Source organism: Rhinolophus sinicus, chromosome 3 (assembly GCF_057876585.1).
Source record: "Rhinolophus sinicus isolate RSI-liver-muscle chromosome 3, RSI-T2T, whole genome shotgun sequence".
Classification (NCBI taxonomy): domain Eukaryota; kingdom Metazoa; phylum Chordata; class Mammalia; order Chiroptera; family Rhinolophidae; genus Rhinolophus; species Rhinolophus sinicus.
In genome coordinates, this window is record NC_142503.1 from 37,867,726 (window position 1) to 37,889,086 (window position 21,361).

A 21,361-nucleotide genomic window follows, 5' to 3' on the forward strand; every position below is an offset into this window, starting at 1 on the left:
TCACAATATATCTTTCCATCAGATCTATTTAAATTTTCTAAAACTCTGTAGAACTTAATACTCCAATGACAGATATTCGTCAAAGCTGTTTAAAACCAGGCTTCCCTTATTTACAAAAGGCAGTCTTTAGAAGACAACTATCAAGAATAAACACAAAAGAAAGGGAAACTTTTCCATTTCTAACCATTTGCCAGAGTAAACTGGCTGTATATTGAACACAGCTGTTTCTATGAGAGATTTTTCCTTTCTCTGGAATTTAATATTGACCGTGCTCTTGTGGCATGGACATAGTAAATGAAAGATTGCTCTGGGTTTGATAAGAGAGACCAGAGACAATTGTTCCCACAGGTCTTTCCCTGCCTTAGTAACCAAACTCATATCTGGGGCCTCCACGGTAGAAGCCATCATCTGTCATATCAATTACACACAAACAAAATGTTCTTGGACTTTTCTTGTCACCTTTCTTAAACTGAGAAAGACACATCCCCAGCCAGGAGGCAGTTCTGAAGATAAAGTTGAAAGTAAGAAGGCAAGTCTAAAATGTAAACACAGGAAAAAGTCTCTTATTCCCTACACTTCTTACTTTTCAACCATTGAAAGCTGGTTCTCACTGAATTCAATTCTTTAGAAAGAGAAACCAAGACAGTTTTCCCAGGCTATGGTACATAGGTCTTCTTACACATGTCATCTTTTGTTTAATAACAATACTAATAAAATTAGAAGCTATTAGCACTGTATTTCATAAATTAAGAAAACTGGTCCTGCACATTTCCCCAGAGCCTATCTGGGCCATTAATATTAATAGCCACGTTGTATCCAGTGCTTAATTTTGTGCCAGGAATTATACATATCACTGGACTCACATTATGGTGGTATTCATTCTTCCAAACTGTTTGATGGGACAACTCTTGGGATAGTAATCCAGTGATTACTTCTTTTTTTGATCCCTATTTTTCCTTTTGTGAGATCAACTATTCAAAATGGTGTATATAGCACAATGTTGAAAGTCAGCGCTCTGGAATCAGGTGATCTATATTTGAATCCTAGCTGGAAGAAGTTGGTCAAATGACAAAATGAAGACAGTACGACCAATCTTATAGTATAATTTTGGAGATTAACTCTGGTAATCTTGATCCATTGCTTGATCCATCTCTAGACCTGTACCTTGCGTGACCTCTCATACCGGTCCAGAGTTATTCGATGTTTTTAAACCTGCTGCAATGAAAGACAGATCCTGACATCCCAAAGACACCAGTGCCTTGAAGGCTAGCCAAGTGGGCTGTCAGGTTCCATTTACTTGATTATGAATAATGTTCTTCACCCAAGCTAATCCCTTTACAAAAGTTTGTTTCTGTTCTTTTTCCTGAAGTTTCTCTCAGAGCCAGGAGAAGATGTGGCCAGTAAGGATTTCATGGTTATCTGTGCCCCAGTCGGTTTGGGTGCTTTAGATCAGGAAGTGAGTGGGGGGAATACAGCGGCCAATGATGATCCTTTCAACCATGAGCTCAAAGCTAACTAATCTGGCACAGGCTCACCTTCTTGAGCAAAAATGGGAATTCAAATAATTAAAGGCAAGGATATCAGAAATAATGCTTGATTCAAAGGGCTGAAGTCATGGAAGCCTGACATTCTGTGCTCAAGTTATAGGCTATCAGGTATGAGAACTAAAACTCTCTCTCCTCCAAGCCAGAACATGCACGCAACTCTACCTGACTTAGGTTTTTCTCTCAATATGGCTTACAGAGGTTTGGGGGAGTTTACCATCTTGCTGATGGATGATGCTTCATGGTTGAGGAAGAAATAGATTTTGGAATGCATCGTTGCTTACAAGACATGACTCACATTTATACAGATATTTTCAATATGATAGAGCTAGGGGGATGGAAGAATACAAAATTGTACCATATGGAGACATAGGCCCTTTATCTAGCTTTCTTTCCTAAACACACACACACACACATAATGTATTTAATAATACAATGGCTCTTACTAAATATTAGTTTTTCTGGTTTTTTTTCAAAACCTGAAGAAGAGACTAGGCATATCACTGATGCTCAATTGTTTTCAATAATGAACAACAAAAAACAAATTGGATGAATTATAATGAGAAATTTCAAATGAAACCAGTAATACAAACATGGCATCCAGTCAAGTTCATAGCAGAACATCAGCAAGCCAGCAGGAACTTATTGCATGAAATGACACTTCAGCTTTGTTAGAGAACTTCTTTTCTATTTCTTGATGAAATAGTTTTGTGATTACTAACATCATATTTTTAAAACCTGTACATCTCCTTAGCTATGGAAGAGACAGAGGCATAACTCACCAGATATTATAATATAAATATTTTCAGCTAAAAACAGTATAGCTCATGTTCAGATACAGCACATAATGATACAATGGATTGATTTTATACCTCTTCTGTGAATTAATTCTTTAATTCAAAAAATATTAAGTTGCTGTTCATCTAAGTAAGCACTGGGAGGAATTAGAGACGAGCAGAACAATCCTTGCCTTTAAGGAACTCCTAGTCTCATGGAAACCCATCCACAAGTTGGTCACTTCTAGATGTTGGTCTAGTTACAGGCTGCAGCAAACTCTGGCCCTCAGGCCATATCAAGCCCATAGCCTGTTTTTGAGATAAGGTTTTATTAGAACACAGCCACGCTTATTAGTTTACATACCACTGTGGCTGCTTTTGTGCTATGACAACAGATTTGAGTAGTTGTGACAGAACCCTTATGACCCCCAAAGCTTAAGATATTTACTAATTTTGCCCTTTTTAAAAAAGTTTGCCAACTGATGTTTTCATGAATAATAGCATTTATCAGCTTAAATTAGAGCTAATATTTTCAAAATGGAAGTAATGATGATTATGATCATTCAGTCTGAGACACTAGGGAATATATTTGCACAGTAAATATATTGAAGGACACAACTGCTTTATATATACTACTATAAAAAGACATCCAGAATAATTTATACGCAAATAAGAAAAACCCAAGGTATGCACAATATTTAAAGCATCTTTTTATTTATGTAAAAAAAGGCTTATCTATATATTATTTTTTTGGTATTTATTGACTATTTCTACAAGTAGATAAAAATTGGTACAGTCTTGCTCCTAAGAAGGAAATATCCCTTGGTACTACCAGAAATTTTTATCATGATCTTACATAGCCTTAAATAATGTATCTTAAAAGACTTTAGCAAAATAGTGTAATGTGTGTATTTGTATGTGTGTATGTGTGTGTATGTGTATGACAGAGAGACAGAAGTATAGAGAGTTAGTTTATTCTTCCTCTTCGGGGCATCGTTTGACCTCTAAAGAATAGGCTTTGGAATCCTCACTCCAAACATGGCTCTTCACAAGGGCATCAACTATTGCTACCTTGAGCCGTAACTAAAAGATCTGTTAATTCACATACTGGATTTTAAAATCTTCATGTTTCATTTTCATAGGTGAATTGAATAGTGTTCAAGAAATGTGAGTTGAGTAAAAAACTGTACCCTTACATTGGCGAACAGGGGTACAGGAATCTAAATGGTGGCCTAACCTTGGGGCTCCAATTGGGTCTTGAGTCCTGTCACCGTAACTGGAATTTGTTACCTAATTCTGATTAGAGGTCCATAATCCTGCCTCAAGAACATTGTCACATCAACCTGGTGTGAATCTTCCATGCAAGACACTTACTATCAGAACGTCTAAGTGACAAAGAGCTGGGAGTCTATGGAGTGTATGAGAACAGGCTGTATGACAGTTTGTGTCTCCTTGGTAGCAAAAGCTTGCAGGCAAATCACAATTCCATCTGAAATTTGTTTTCATTATTACCTTACACCTGGTGGCTTGCTTGTGGAGAGGAGACCTATGTACTTACCTTATTCTAATTCAATGTAGGCTATGATAATTACAAAAAGAATCTGATAACTATCAAGGATCAAATTGGCCATGTCAATTCACAATGACTAATTTAAAAATAATTAATCTTGATAAAAGAGGTATGACCTAAGCCTCAGTGAATGAATGTTTCTCTTCTCCTAAAGACATGAAAGTCATCCTGACTGAAATCAATAGCATCGGCTCCAAAGTCTTCATTTTTCATCTGGCTCCTTTTTTCTTAAATAAAAAATATTCTAAAATATATTTTCAGCAACGCTAATGCTGTCTTATCTGGTGTTAAAAAGCTATGAATTTGATGTTAGAATTAAAACATTTTAGGCTTGAAAGGTGCTTGAAAGAGCATCTATTGCATCTGTCCACTCTAATCATTTTATTCATCAGGAAATGGAACTGCATGGAATTAAAGGAACTTGTCTAAATGACCAAGGTGGATACCGAACCAGGATCAGATCCCTTAACTCCTAACCTTTCCCCGTCCAGACCCAGGAAGAAAAAATAATGTTGAGGAAAAAAGAAAAAGTATTTAGTACTTTCAGCGAAGCACATTCCAAGGCACTCTATAAACGGAAAATCCAAACTCTTCAAAAGAATGCATCTTTTTGCTGTAACACATTCTTTGATGTTATTTCACAGCTGAAGGCCTAACACTGATTCCTAGGTAATTTTATAAAAACACAGTTCTCTGGAAAACAAACTAACATTCCAAGGAAGAATATGGAATTTGGGAAAAGAAAAGGGCTGGTGGTGCTCAGAACGTGTTACTCTGCTGAGAAATTTCCAGATAGCAAGAAATACCACAGGGAGTAGAAAGAAACGGAAATTACAGATGAAATTGCTCTTTAGGCACAAACTTGGTTTCTGACAGCTTTTGTTGAAAAACCTGGGAGCAGCTGAACAGAAATATTAGTCTGGAGGCAGCTCTTGGGGCTCAAGTGCTCAGGGCTCTCCCCCTCAGTATAAATATTTCAACTTCCTCTCATCCTCTCCTACTGGCAGTGGGGGTGGGGTTGGCGGTCATGGGGAGGAAGACCTAGGAGAGCAGAAGACTGAGAGGCAGTTCTAATTGAGAATTGGTAAGTGGTACGCAGAAAATTGCACGGTTAGTTTGTATCCCAACAACCGCTTTTTTGTTGTTGTTTGGTTGTTTGGTTCTTGTTTTTGTTTTGTTTTGTTTGTGTTTTTCAAAAATAAAGGAAGTAATGATCACTAGCGTAATGAGAACGCAAATCCCAAACCTCAATTACTTTAGACAGAACTCTGAAGGAAACATCTAAGGGAAATGTGGGGGGAAAGGATGCTCCAATCAGTTGCATCAGGTTGATGGATTCCCTTCTGTGGGCCCAGCATGACACTGAGGGCTTTGGGGATTATTAGAGAAGGAAAAGATGTGTTTTATTTCCTTGGGAGCTTCTGATTCTGGATGGGATGGGTAAATACTTGCATGTGAACACGTCACAAGTATATATAAACAATTACACATCTAAGCAGAGCTGTGCTGGCTAAGGAAGGAAGGAAGTGGGAAGAATTCAAGTTGTGGGTTAGAAACAGGGATGAAGCAAGAACAATTTTATGGAGAAGTCAGTTGAGTTTTATGGGAGACAGGGGACCTGGTTTCGCTGAAAAGTGCAGGAGGGACTTATACTTAGTAGGAGAGGCAAGGAAGTAAAAAAACCTTCACTTAAAATATGACAAAGGAATCTGAAGCCACTGTTTCTGTAGAAAACTCACTTTTTATCCAAAATGAAATGTGGGGATTCAGGCAAAGGACAAAACTATACGATTCTGCACATTAATAATTCAATGAGAATGTCTATTACACCCAAATCTCTCAAAGTCACATTAGTAACAATTATACTTATTCTCATAACAGGGCAATGAAAAGGCTAATCGAAAGTAACAAAAGATAACATTTAACTTAATGTCTTATTAAAAAATGAAGCAATAAGACCCTGTCTAGTAATATATTTCACAGAGAGCCAAACTGTTATTGTATGCGTAAATCCTATAAATGTCATATCTTGATTAACTTTTTATGGAGAAAAATATTCTATTTCTGCAGCTCTATTGCTGTTTTTGAGATAAAGCAAAATTTCTCATCAATATTTCTATTCTGACTATTTTGATATTTAAAAGTCACACAGACTACTTTCAATTACCTTGTAAAGCAATTGGTTAACCAATAGCTACCCACTATGGAGCAACGACAGCCCCAGGCACATAGAAAAAATTTACAGTTTTATAATTGATACAAACTATAGCCTAATAAGGTACCATAAATCTATGCATATTTTACAGAGCAGGAAACTAAGATGTGGAAAGTTGAAGTAATTTGCCCTTGCTCACAGCTAATAGGGGGCAGAGACTCCAAATCAGAATGTATTAATAATTTACCTATTGCCTTTCAGAGAGTTCTCTGTGTTTTGTCTAATAGGAATTACAGATAAAAAGATACAACAGTCCCACTTTGCAATTCCTCTCTATTAAGTATGAAATATCTCACACTGACTATTTTCTATGGGTATCTTATCAATTTTTGTATGTCCTGAGGGAATTCTTATTAACTACATTTGGAAAGTTTCCCACACTCTGATAGATCATACTCCCAGGAAATTTTTGTTGATAAGAAATCTTTACTTTATCCCAGGAAGTCTCATAATTGCCCTTAAATATCTTTCCCTTGAAGCATTTATCCTCTTTCAAAAATAAAGTAACTAATAGGTCCATTCATTTATTTAGCCGGGCTGTAAATAAACTTCTGTTGCATAATCTTTCAATTCTTTCATCATACTGTCTTCTGCTCGCTCCACTCCCTTTAAATTGTCTGCATATTTTTTCATCCCCAACTAGGCTTGCACTGCTGGTTGGGAATCAGAAGGAATTATTATTCATTTGCTACTTTTTCCTAAGACAAGCTCTGTTCTCATGCTTTCATCACTGTCAATGCTGAATCATTCCAGGGATTTTTAATTGATAGCACACATATTATGAACACATTATACATCTTCATTCTTTTGAATATTATTGATACATTAATTTTTGTTGGTAGAAATGCTTATAAAGCTTATATAATGTTGACATTTTATTCATTAGCAATTCTCATGAAATTTTATTGAGTGAGGAAAGGGAAATAGCCAAATGACATTTATGATTATTTGTGGATTTTACTTACCATGCACTCTTTCATCACCTCTCATTAGTCCTTTATCAATCATATTATCAAAATCAAGTGCATTTCCTTCAGGCATTTTTCAAAGTTCTCCCCAGTGATTTTAAATTTGACTTCTGAAACTTGGACCAGGTTTGATAAGATTCAGATAATATAGAAACTATTACTTTTATTCTACTACTATCAGATGGCTAAAACAACACCAAACTGAGTCATACTTTGGGCAGGCCATGAGTAAAGAACAATAAATCTTCATTATCTCAGATCCATCTATTTCCACTATATTCATTCTTCTTCTTCTTCTTTTTTTTTTTTTTTTTTTTTTTTTTTTTTTGTCATTGTGGTCTAAATGATCTCATTCTGTCTGTTTTTTCTCAACATCTCTCTTTCAAGCTTCACATGTCAGAGAACTAAATTAATACAAATATACAAATAACTCTTAAATTTTATATATGTAAGTTTTTAAAAATAAAAATCCAAAGTTTGTTCTTGTTGTTACTCATTAAAACCCTACTATTTCTTGCGAAGGATTTATAAAAAAAATAAATAAATATTAGCCTGCTGAATTAATCCTGCCCCAAATGTACTGATAAAAAAAAAGATACATATTCTGTCCAATATGATTTAAGCTATTTTTAAAAATATAATAAAACTATGATGTACTTCCTATATGGTTAATACAGTAAGTTTAACTCTCAAAGAACTGTACATAAAATTAATTTCACAATTACTTAAACACTAAGATTCTGAGAAAGGATCTGAGATTTATATTCAAGGTATAATAAAATTAGTGGGCAAGACTTCTATTTTCAGAAACATGGTATTCATAAATATACTTGAAGTTAGAATTATTATAGGTAAAGAAACAAGTACAAGTGTTTAAAGAGTTTTTGAGTGAACAGTTCAGTATGAATTTTTACTATGCACTGTGGAATATTTGGTGGTTAAAATTATTTATCATCTATGAATTAAATTGCAAATGGTTTGGCATGGCTATTGTTATTCTGCTTTTAGTCCTTCTGTGACATAAGTATATGTTTTAGGAACACATAAAACAAAATTATAATAGCACTGTTCAAATTTGATGCAAGAACTCACAGGAAACAAATGGTTAAGAAACATTTGAGAAGATACATGACTTCGCTAGTACTAAAGAAAAAAGAAAATAAAACAATAATGACATGTATCTAACAAATGGGCAAAAAAATTTTAATCTGATAAAATTGTATTGCAACAATGTGATACTGATAGTCATATACTGACTACCAGAGAGTAAACTTATAGCCATTTCAGAGAGTAATTGAGCAGTACATAGAGAAGTCAATCATCCTATATACACTAAGAACCAGCATGTCTACTTTGGTCATGTACCTCAAAGAAACTCTCAAAATGTGCACAAGTAAACATGACATTGGTGTTCAGTGCAGTATTTAGCCATTTGTTTACTCATTTCATAAATATTCCTTGAGTGCACAGTTCTGTTTGCTTGGGATTATCACTGGGACTGAAACATAACTCTCCTTGCCTTTATTGGTATGTTCCAGAGCACTGTTTTCAATACTAAAAAGTTTAAAATGAGCTAAATAACCATTAATGAGGCAACAAACAAAAGAGTGTATAGTCACAGGATGGAGGAAAAACAAAAGCACTGCTGAGTTAAAAAAAAAAAAAAGTATGTTGCAGAATGCTATTTGTATAATATATAATCGGTGTAAAATTTAAAACCATATAAAATATATTAAGGATTTGCATGTTTATCTGTGTGTATAAAAGCAGCATAAAATTGAATAGGTAATATACACATGAATTGCATGATAGCGGTTCAATGTATATAGGAAACAGGATCAGGATGCAGAATAAAGAGGATTCCAATTTTATTATACTTATAATTTGTAAAATATATATGAGAAGATAATGAAAATTTGATTATAATTGGCCTGCATGTGTGCTTACAATATTAATCTTTGATTGATTTTTTGTATTTTTAATATATTTTAGACTGTTTATTGTATCTACACAATTATTTTTTACAATTGTATGTAACCATAATTTTTATAAATGTCTATAAGAGAAATTTGTATAAACATTGGTTCTACCAATAATATGACTTAATTAGTTTATTACAGGGTGATTGAAAGCTTACAGTATAAACAGAGCATAATGAACCAAGGGAAGATGAATTTATAACACTTAATTATTACACAATGAATTCAACTGAACAGAAATTAGTAGTACATACTGTGTCCCTGAAAATAAGACCTAGCCAGACCATCAGCTCTAGCACGTCTTTTGGAGCAAAAATTAATATAAGACCTGGTATTATATTATATTATATTATATTATATTATATTATATTATATTATATTATATTATATTATATCTGGTCTTATATTAAAATAAGACCAGGTCTTACATTAATTTTTGCTCCCTAAAACGCGTTAGAGCTGATGGTCCGGCTAGGTCTTATTTTCGGGGAAACAGCGTAGTAGAATTTTCTTTAGTTAGTTAGTTAGTTTGTTTGTTTGTTTGTTTGTTTATTTATTTTCAGAAGCCACATGATGAGAAAGGAGTTGCTGAAAGGGCACAGTGAAAAAGACTCATTAGGTGTTGCCAGGTATCTCTGCTTCACTTAGCATTTAACATTCCTTAAAGCCATGGAAATATGACATGTTAAAGGTCCAACCTTAGCCCTGCCTGTATGCTTACTGAATTAACCTAGTGGACAACAGTTAGATGATCTGTTTATCAGGGCTATACAGCTGTTTACTCGGATTTTAACACACTCCTAAAAAGACCCATATGGATCATACAAGGCTGTGTGGCCTTGGGGAAAGTACTTAACCTTTCTGTGGCTCAAATTTCTCATCTCTAAAATATGGATATTAAGAGTACCTCTGTAAAAGAATTTCCTGTTATTTGCTACATCAAGCACCTGTAGTTTCTATGTGCTACATATTGACACAAAATGTGTGTTGTTTCTTAAATAAGCAATTGATCCAGGAACAATTTCCATAGTGTTTAAATTGAGATACATTCTACTTATACGTACATATCTTTTAATAACTCCAATCTAATATGCTTTCATAAAAATCTTGAACTCTATCACAACACATTCTGTCATGTAAAGCACATCAGAATCCACTTACATCCACATTTTGATGTAATCTTTGACTTGATCTGATGAGCAATTATTTAAAATATAAATGTCTTAATGTGTTCAATATGTCATTAGAATCTGTGAAAAATTATTAGCTTAGGCAATTCCAAGTTGTCACCCTTCATGCAAAGTACAAAACTCTAATAATAAACACAAGGTCATTTATTCGAACACTATGTACCTACTAAAGCATGTACCAGAAGCTCCATGAAATTCCAACCAGGTTGCCACTCTAATTATGGCCTTGCCTTTGCACCAGTTTTCTGAAATCTTGTCATGGAGTCAAGCACACTATCATTAGCATTGATAAACATTTTAACACAGGAAGAGGCTAAGAGCACAGCCCTTCATTCTTAGGGATGAAATTCTCACAAATGATGTGCATGTCACTGATAGAATGGAAAAAAACTAGAGGAAAACACTCCCCCGCCCTCATTCTCTCCCAGCTGAATCACATTAATTGATCCCAGTAGATTTCTCAATGTTCCTACCCTCCCTACCGCGAGTCTTCGTTCACTTCATGACCTTCAGTGCACCTCAATGAGCATGGCCTTGACCTGGAAGGAGTGTCCACTGTCTGGCAGAGGATGAACGCATATTTTTTTCACTCATGGATCAGCATCCCTGAGAGACGCACTCATTTTCCTTGCCTCAGGGACCAGTAGATTCAGGGAAGAGCTGAGCCATTGGAGGAACCCATGTAAATTAACATTTCATATTATGACTCACTGTCATTCCATCATTATTTTTTATAAATACCATTTGTCTGTAATGAATATAAAAATTGAATTCCACATGCAAGATAAAGATACAACCATGATTCTAGAATGACATCTAACATTTCTGAATTAACAAAAATAAATGGAACCCTTTCAGAAAAATAAGGTGTTTAAACAAAAAAATGTACATGTGCAATAGGAAACTATGGAAAATTATTAGGATGGGTATTAAATGTCCTGGATTATGTAAAATTGAGGGTAGCTCTTCAGCTGTGTGTTGGCGTCATTATGGTACTTAAGGCATCTGATAGTTGCAATGATTAGAAGCAGTCTAGTTTGTTTCCATTCCAGCTAGAACTGATATCCCCTAGACGAATGTAACAATAACAACAGTAGTGATAATAGATAATGATATAGCACTTACTCTAAAATAGCACATCGTCCATATATATATATATGTATATAATTCAACCCTCCAGCAACACTATTTTTACCATCTCCATTTTATAGTTGAAGAAATTGAGGCAAATTCTCATTTGCTGTTTCTAACTAAATCAGTGGGTTTTAACTTTAGTGTGCATAAAAATCTTCTGAGGACCTTGTAAAAAATGCAAATTTTCTAACCATCCTCACACCCTACTCTGACTCAGTACAGTTGGTTAGGGGTAGACAGCCAAAAATCTAGTGTTACAAGCTCCATACTCAAGAGATCTGGAGACTGAGATTGGAAAACACTGCTCTAGGTAACACTACTCTCAAGGATATTGCCAGTGACCTTCAAGGACTCTCTGGTGATGTTTGGGTCCTTGTTTTTATGTTTCTGGACACTTTATTTTCATGCATTTTAGAGTAAGAAAATTTATTTTGATCTCAATGAACTTGACTATTTCCACTTAATGTTTAATCAAAACAAACTAATTGATATGTTTATATCTTAATTATGTCATCTTGAATAAAGCCATAGCTCTGTTTTTGAGAAGTTATGTTTCTCTTTTCACAACAAATCTCTCACAGCCTGGTGAACACATCCCTTAATTTTTTTTTTTTTTTTAACAACCTGAAACAGAAATTCTCCGGAATCCTTTCTTAAATGGATTTCTGCTTAAGTAAAGATAATAATTCTCAAAAGTATATCTGAGAAATTCAGGAAGGTCTGAAGAATGCTCAGGCATATCATCATTCAAAAGTTCATAAAATAACATTTAGGAGCACAATTTGCTTTCTTTAGGGCCCTTGTAAGTGTAAGATTCTTTGACTTCTTACAGCAGAACTATAAGCTTAGAGTTGTCAGAATAGAAGCTGTTAGAAAGATCTTGAAATTGTTCTTGACTAAACAAAACATTTCATATTCTTATTTCCAAAAAGATAAAGAATGACATTATACAGTGAAAGGAGAAATAAGCCATTGTTTTCTTCATCCATGGCTACATTTTCCCTGGCTTTCAAGACAGACTGCAAACGTCTTTCAAATTCTAGTAATTTGAAAAACTGTAAAAGATGATAAAATAGAGGCATATTCATCACACTATGGAGGAAAAAATGTTTTTGAAAGCGAATCTGCGATGTTCTGAAAGGAGTCTAAATTGAAGTATACAAAAAGGCACCTGGTCTCTGTTCTTACAACTAAAGCAGTTCAGTTGTAGAACTTAAAAAGATCCTGTTTCTACTCTCACATGGGGAGATATGGGAAGGGGGTTCATGCTGAACAGGGGGCATTACTGAATGGAATAACTTTTGAGTTATGTCATGGACCAAAATGAATCTCTACCTACAACAATAGGATCTTTCTATACATGTAGCCCCCGGTATGCTGGTAAATATTCATGTTTATCAGTTGGCTCTCCACGTGGGAAAAAACATTGATTTTTTAGGGTTTGGCAATTTCCATGGTATAAATACTATTATCTTGTCTGAATCCAAGCTCCCAATGTGACACCACTAAATGTGGAGTTGGAAAGAGATATGCAGTATCACTTCCTTATATAGTATTTCTGCCACACAGACTCATAGACTTAAATCACCTCAAGAGCATAGGTACTAGTAAAATATAGTAAAATAACGAGGAAGTAATGAGTTCTGAGTGTAAATTACCTTTGCTTTTTATATAATTCATTTAATTGATAATTCATATAATTCATATAATTCATTATAAATTACCTTTGCTTTTTATATAATTCATTTAATTGCAGGTTTATATAATTTAATAATGGCTATGCTTAACAACTGATTGTCACATCCCTGAAAATATCCTTGGGTCTCATAAGCTGGTGCTACCTGGCTCCAGCCTATCACCGCAAACCTTAGAGAAACCGCCCATATCCTGATTCATTTTCACACACAGCCATTTACAAATGAAATGTCCACTTTATATAAAAATGTATTTATATATTTAAGTAAAAATTATTTAAGTAGAAAGCAAGAATACAAATGGTTTAATACAATTCATTAGCCATATAATTTTATAAATGATAGAACAATACCATTTGAGCGTTAAGAAAGACGTTAGAGATCATCTGATCCAAATGTCCCTAAGGCTTGTCGTGGGGACTATTGGGGGTGACATCCTCACTCATAACCCTACTCCACAATCACCACTTCATGCAGTGTCACATTCAACTTACAACTTCTCTGACTACTCCTCAAGGACATCCATAATTGTACCCTACTATCTCTATTTTTCTCCCATGACTACTTGCATCCAGCATCCCAAACCAATGGTGTTTTCATGTGTCTTCTGCCAAATGCCATGTTTTTCCTCCCTTCTAAAGCTGTTTCCTCAGCTCTGTCACACACTCATTTACTTGACTATTTCAGCTGTTTGGTTTTTTTTTAAAGAGAATGGTAAACTATTTACATGCCTGCTACAAATGCTCATATCAACTACAGAATCAGAATCCCCGAACAATGGAGTCTAGAAATCTGCTTTTTAAACAAAGAGCTCTGGTGATTGTAAGCTCTCTAAAGTTTCAAAATCAACTGATTTACTGAGTATTAACTAAATGTTAAGTTGAGACTAAGAGAACACTAAATGCAAGATCTAGTAGTTGAGTGGTCATAAAACTGTAAACACATAACTTAGTGTGTTAAGGGCTATAGCATAATAGGGTCAACACTAAAAAGAGAATGATGAGACACGCTACAGACGAGGTGAAAACAATTGCAAAAGACATATCTGATAAAGGACTGTTATTCAACATATACAAAGAAATCTTAAAACTCAACAACAAGAAAACAAACAACTTGATTAAAAATTGGGCCACACACCTTAATCGACACCTAACCAAAGAAGACACACAGATGGCAAACAAACATATGTAAAGATGTTTCACATCATATATCATCAAAGAATTGCAAATTAAAACAATAAATGAGCTCCCATCAGAATGGCCCAAATCTGAACACTGACAACACCAAATACTGGTGAGGATGTAGAGCAACAGGAAATCTCACTCATTGCTGGTGAGAATGCAAAATAGTGTGGCCACTTTGACAGAGTTTGGCAGCATCTTACAAAACTAAGTATACTCTCACCTTGTTGGTGTACTTTCACCTAAAGGAGGTGAAAACTTATGTCCACACAAAGGCCTACACACAGATGTTTACAGAAATTTTATTTATAATTGCCAAAACTTGAAAGCAACCAAGATGTCCTTCAGTTGGTGAATAAACTGTGGTACACCCAGGCAATGGAATATTATTCAGCATTAAAAAGAAATGAGCCACCAAGCTATGAAAAGACATGGAGAAACCATAAATGCATATTGCTAAGTGAAAGGAGCAAATCTGAAAAAGCTACATTCTATATGATTCCAAGTATATGGCATTCAGGAAAAGGCAAAACTATGGAGACAGTTAAAAAAAAAAAATCAGTGGTTTCCAGGGGTTGGCACAGGGGTAGGTGAATGAATAGGTGAAACACGGAGGATTTTAGGGCAGTGAAAACACTCTGTATGATATTATAATGGTGGATACATGTCATCATGCATTTATTTGTCCAAACCCACAGAATGCAACAACAAGAGTGAACCTTAATGTAAACTATAGCGTCTGGAAGATTGTGATCTATCAATATGGGTTCATCCATTGTAACAAATGTCCCACTTTGGTGGGGATGTTGATAATGGGGGAGGTTGTGCCTGTGTGAGGGCAGGGCGTATATCGCAAACCTCTGCACCGTCCTCTCAATTTTGCTGTGAACCTAAAACTGCTTTAAAAAAATAAAGTCTCAAAAGAAAGAGAAATGATGAACATTAATCAATAAAGGGAGACTTCTTCATGGAGGTAAGAGTTAAGGGCTAAGCGAGGTGCCAAAGAAAGTTGCTGCATTTTGCTGTTTCTTAGGGTTCAAGTATTACACAAGAGTGGCTGCAAATGAATTACATAGAGCTTAAGAAGAGCCTAAATAAGTTTCAACTTCTCTTAGAATTTCCACTGTTTCATGAAAATTACTTCCTACAAATGCAGGTTCTTAAGCACTGTACTGTTATATTAGAAATTCTGATTCAGTAGGATGGAAAAGAGCTGGGATGTCAGCAATTTTAACTTCAGAGAAATTGCTATAAGTGTGTGGGGCACAGAAAGGTCTTACATCGGACAGTCTCCCATTCAGATTTAAATCTCAAACCAAAATTTCTCAATCTTAACTCAGTTCCAGTTCAGCACTCAGTGAGTCTTACCTTTCTTTTATGTGTCATTGAACTCGGAGTTTGAATTGTACAATTATTTATTTTCTGTGTGTTATTTCTTTTTGCCTATCGCCAGTTTGTAGCAGTAGATATAGCTCACCCTGCCGTATTCTTCACAATGGCTAATTCAGGCATAGGCACACAGATATGCAACAAATATACCTGTAATTTGTTCTATGTATTCTCAGTACTTAATTCCTGTTTTTCAGACAGGTTAATTAGGAATATAATAATAAAAGCTAACATTTAATGTGTGCTTGTTAAATGCCGGACACTATTGAAAGTACTTTACATATATTAACTCATGTAATCCACTCAACAATCTTATGAGATAGATATGATTATTATCTCCATTTCACAGATCAGAACATTGAGGCTTAGGTATTTTCCAAGGTAGACTGGCTGCAGATCCCATGCCCTTTGTTACTAAGCTATACTGCTTCTCCCCCTATGCCTAACTAAAAATACCATTTAAACACTGAATATGTTTTTTTCTTAAAGAAAAAAAAAGCTTTGATGAAATTATATTTGGTAGCAATCATTTTTTAAAACAGTTAATCAGAATACTCCTTTTAAAAAGATACCACTATATACGTACGGTAAGGCAGTCAGAAATACTGTAAAAATTCCCAGGCTGAAATCTGCATGTGACAGCTATGCATCACTGACTAGAGGCAGACTGTGGATTAAAACCCTCCTGTTTGCCTTCACATTCCCAGTGCCAGTCACACATCAAGACAGATGCATCCAGGGTGCAGCAGTAGAGCACCAATACATCATTGTCTTGAAATCTATGACAAGCCCAGCCTTTTGACAGTCTAGTGAGGGTGTGTGCATCTTTAATATTACTAAATGTGTCACCATCTTTCTTTCCCAAATACTTACTCCCTTTGGATAACAAAGCAGCAGAAGACACGATTCAGGACAATAAAATAGGTTCTAATACCTCCATGCCATATAATTAATCTTCATTCAATCACAAGCATTTCTGTTTAATCTCTTGCTTGAAATAAAATGCTAATAAGACAAGAAAATGTGACTCTAGGATAATGCCAGGAAATAGACTGCATTTCTCTTCTTTTGACATAAAAGACGCTTTTGATCATATCAATGAGTGAGAAATGCATAAGTCTCCAATACAAGATTTAAATTATATCCATCTTGGGAGATGAATAACCTCAATTTAAAAGAATAATTTAGGTTGAAAAAAAATCAAAGCACATTGCAACTAAAAGTTTAACCTTTTTTAACTTGATGTAAAATATTCTAGAACCTTTAAAAATAGTTACTGGTACAAAATTCCCCTTTTTCCCAGATCCTGCCATTTCCTTAATTCTGCTTTTCTGTACATGTTTCCATGATAGTTCAATTTATTCTGGACTTCTTGTTTCTCTAAAGATTTTTTTTTTTTTTGGATGCTGGCTGCTATCTATCAGAAAACTAAGGAGACTAGACAAATCTGTGTCAGGACATATTAACTATGCAAATTTGCCTTGTTGGGATTCATCAATTATACCTTATGCAATTACTGATTAGTATAAAAGGCTCATAGGGAAGATCCATAGTGAGAATTTTATATATTGAATATTTAAGCACCTACTGCCCAGGATATTACTACGCATTAGACTTGAATCTAATTGAGCTCATATACTCCTATGTACTAAAAGCCCTTGCTTTTGAAAATATATAGTAGCATCTCAGTATATACACACTGAATGAATATGCTTACCTTTTACTGCTGCTTCATGCTTCTGGAAGTTTAGGGAATGAATGTGAATGCTACTTTTATTTTTCACAATTGCTGCATTATTATATAGTCATAGCTCAGACTCTTCTAAAAACTAATAATCTTTATAATATGCTTTCAAGGCTCATCAGAATATGACCCAACACTGTGTCAAATATGGAGGGCACTGAGGTCACATCAAAGCCAAAGCAAATTTCCATCCCACAGATCAAGGTCCAGTTGAGCAGGAGAATAGGAAAGGCAGAGCCGCATATACCTTTAATGTTCTTGGGTGACAGGAAATCTTCACACACAAGGAGCTTACTAAGGCAGTCAAATTCCACAACTGAAGCTGGGGAGTAATAATGAAACATGGTCTTAAAAATTCTGGGTCCATGACCAGTTGGGTGAATGAGGGCAAATTACTTCAATGTTTTCTTATCCTTAAAAGAAAAGGAGAATAAATACTCCGTAGAATTTTGTGAACACTAAATGAGATACTGCATACAAAGCATTTAACACAGAGCCAAGCACAGGATAAATGTTTGATAAATATGGATTATTGTTATATTCCTGGGGGAATCCTTTTTTTTAATTAATTTGGACAAATGTAGATATGGGATCCCATAAAAAGGAAAATAGAAGTTGTGATGTATAAGACTTACATTTACATATTAATAGGTATGGGGGGGGAGGGGTATGAATGCATTGCCCTTTGCAGGAAGGACATGAGCCTGTTTGGACAATTTACTTTACGCTTGAATCATAGAAGATATCCTGTAACCAAAATACCCATATGGGTTTTCAGATAGGAAAATATTTGAACACTTCCTTTAGCGATGCATTTTGCGGCCCATTTAAGTAACTGTTCAAAAGAATATTGTATGCATTTGACATGACAGCTGGGTTTGGAAAGGTGCTTTTAGAGAAAACGGAAGCCACTGATTAACTTTTTTTCTCTGAAGTTAGTTACATTAAACAATTTTATACAGAGAAGAGAGAGATAAGCGAAAATCTAGGTCACACAGTATTCTATCAGATTTTTTATTTGTTTCTTCCCTCATGCAGCAGAAAATCACGGGCTTAACAGAACCCACTTGGCTATGCTTTTCAAATTCCTTTTATTCCTTGTTTGGAAAAAGGAAAGATCATAGAATGGGGATAACAGGAGACATTTGATTATCCTTGAGCCTTCTAAGACCTACCTAAAGACTGTTCCAGATTAGGGTGTCGGCAGAGATTCCCAACTAATTAACCATTTATTAGAAGCCCAGACGTAGCAAGCTGGGGTGTTACAATCCCCTAAATATGGACCTTTCTATATCTGGAAGAGCCAAAACATCAAGGCTACTGCAAGGATCACTTAGACATGGAATCCAATCTACAGAATGTAACTCTCAGGCTTACTTCATCAAGATTTCAAATTATTCCGAGGAAGAATGGGGGAAAGATGGTTTAAACAAGGCTGGAAACAGAACGGGTACTGGTTAGAAAGCGTTTTTGTTTCTTTGCATTTAGTTATGCATAATTAAAAGTGAAAATGATGAAGTCATTATGCCAGTAAATGCCCTCATTGGCTTGAGGGCAGATGTCCTATTCTCTAACCCTCTCCCTTCCATTGGATGTTGAGTGCTCCATCAGGTGGAGATACAGTGAAGTGCCAAGCACATCACAACATTTCTCCAGTTGGGGAGAATTTTGTCTGAACGCCAAGGATTGCTACAAATAACTGCACAAACACGGCCATGTTCCTGGAACTTGAGTGTACTTGAGATTTTGTTTTTGCTGAAGTGCAATAAAAATATATAATGAGATTATAATAAAATACCTCCTATGACGCAGAATTTTAAAAATCTCAGTCAAACTTTCATCATACTCTGGCTCTGCTTCTTGTTAATTTTGTCACATTGGGCAAGTTCCTTCACATTTTTGAGCCTTGTTTCTTCATCCATAAAATTGGGGATAACAACAGCTATCATGAAATATCTTAATGGTACTTGGAGACTCTGAACATGTCTGGCTACCTCTCCAAGATGCTTTCCCTGACACCATCCTTTCTCATCATCACCTGAGATTTCCCTTCTCTTCCGGTGTGCCTGGGGGATAAATGCACACTTACACATCACCTCCTCAGGCAGAGGCGCTCAGCCTACCCCTTTGTGCTAACGCCAGATCTCACACAGCCTTTAGTTTGTGCATTCTCCACCCTGTCTAACAACCAATCACTTATTTCCTGAGTTGTGTTTGCTCCTGGACTGGAAGGACTGGTCCATATGTTGGTGCATCTTCTTATCCCCCATGTACCATGCCCACCACATATACACATTGTAGATACTCACTGAATGTTTGCTGAATATTTTTAAAAACACAGCAAAACCCCTTGAAATGTTAAGGAACAAGAGCAAGCAAAACAAGAAGACTTTCTGGAGGAGTTACATTCATTGCCCAAAAAAGGAGCCGTATCACTTAGGAGAAAGGGTGAAGATCTTCTAGTCAGCTTGCAAATATGACTATTATGATCAGCGGAATATATTACGTGTAAAATTGATTTATAGCCCTGGGCCCCTGTAAATTTTAACAGTAAATCTAATTCTAAATATTTGGAAAAGAAGAAAGCGTTTAACTCTTAAGTATTTAATTTAAATCATTAAGTTTTATACTGCTTTGCTTTTTATTGGGATCTTTTGGAATTGGGAAACAATTAGAAATCCTAAGGGATTTACTTAAATAAACAATTTCTATAAAAATCCAGGTTAGTTGTTTTTTTCACATAAATAACAGAGCAGGTCCCTACAAAAATGCTTTATGTGGAAACAGGAAGACTGATTTGAGTCCACTTCCAACCCATTATGTGACCGTGGCCAAGTTAGTTAACTTTTTTGACTCTGAGCTTCACTGTAAAATGGTTGATAAGACCATCCTAAGGGTTGCTACGAGTAAATGACATAATTCATTAAAAAGCACCTAGTACTGTGCCTGCCATTTCTTTTTTCCCACCCACAACTGCCCTCCAACACACACATTTTCTCTAAAATTAATTTTGTCTCAATAAACATGTTGTAAGTTAAATGCTTCTTGGGAAAGTAATATTTTTCCAAAGCTTTGATTTTTACAGTGAATTTCCAGCATTAGATAATATGCAAACATATTAATTATGTAAAGCGTTTTTTTTTTCAGTTTTTGTATGAATCATAGCTTGAAACTATATTATCAGAAGTACATAACCTACACATGTACTAACATATCATCATTTAAGTCATACATTCAATGTTGATGTAATTTTAACTAAAGGAATAAAATATGCATGAGAAATAACATAACTTGCACCAATGTGAAGATACAATTCTCTTTTCTCACAAACACACATACACTGCATAAATATATGAAATTATATCATATATGAAATTATAGCATATATGAAATTACATAATTTCAACTCATTAATCAATTCAACAGATTTATTAACTGTCTGCTATGGGCCAGGAAATGAGCTAAGACCTGATAAATAAAGATGGACAAAACATATTCTTATCCTCACAGAACCCATCATTCAGGGAAAGAGAAAGACGAGACACAAAGTAAGTAATAAGGTGCGATAAATGCCATAATAGAGAGTTCAAGATAATAACTAATATAATATCAAAAGCAGTTCTACTACTTAGAACTCTTCTTTCCTAAAACTATCTTTACCGACTTTACCTAGTTTAAATCAAAAATTATACCCTGATATTTTTACTTAGGGAGACCTATTTAGGAGGCATCTAAAGCAGAAAAAATTTTCTACCTTAAGGTCAAATACACCAACAATGTTAGAAGTGAAAATGAAACATGATTCACAAGTCCTAGCTTCTATCAATTTAAATGGAAATAAGACAGTTGGTTCAGCATATGTTGATTTCTCAAAATTGGACATAGACTTTCCCAGCAATATGCCTAAGGGAAAATAAAATGTGTGGGCTGATATATTCACTTATGTATTAAAAGGAAGTTTCCAGCTGATGTTTGAT

At 35.0% G+C, this 21,361-nt stretch overlaps 1 protein-coding gene across 5 annotated transcripts in view; it reads right to left on the reverse strand.

The window, feature by feature from the left end:
- The window catches only part of PDE4D (phosphodiesterase 4D), a 1,272,577-nt gene that overhangs the window by 595,808 nt on the left and 655,408 nt on the right, over positions 1–21,361 (reverse strand). The gene's annotated exons all lie outside the window — the stretch shown is intronic.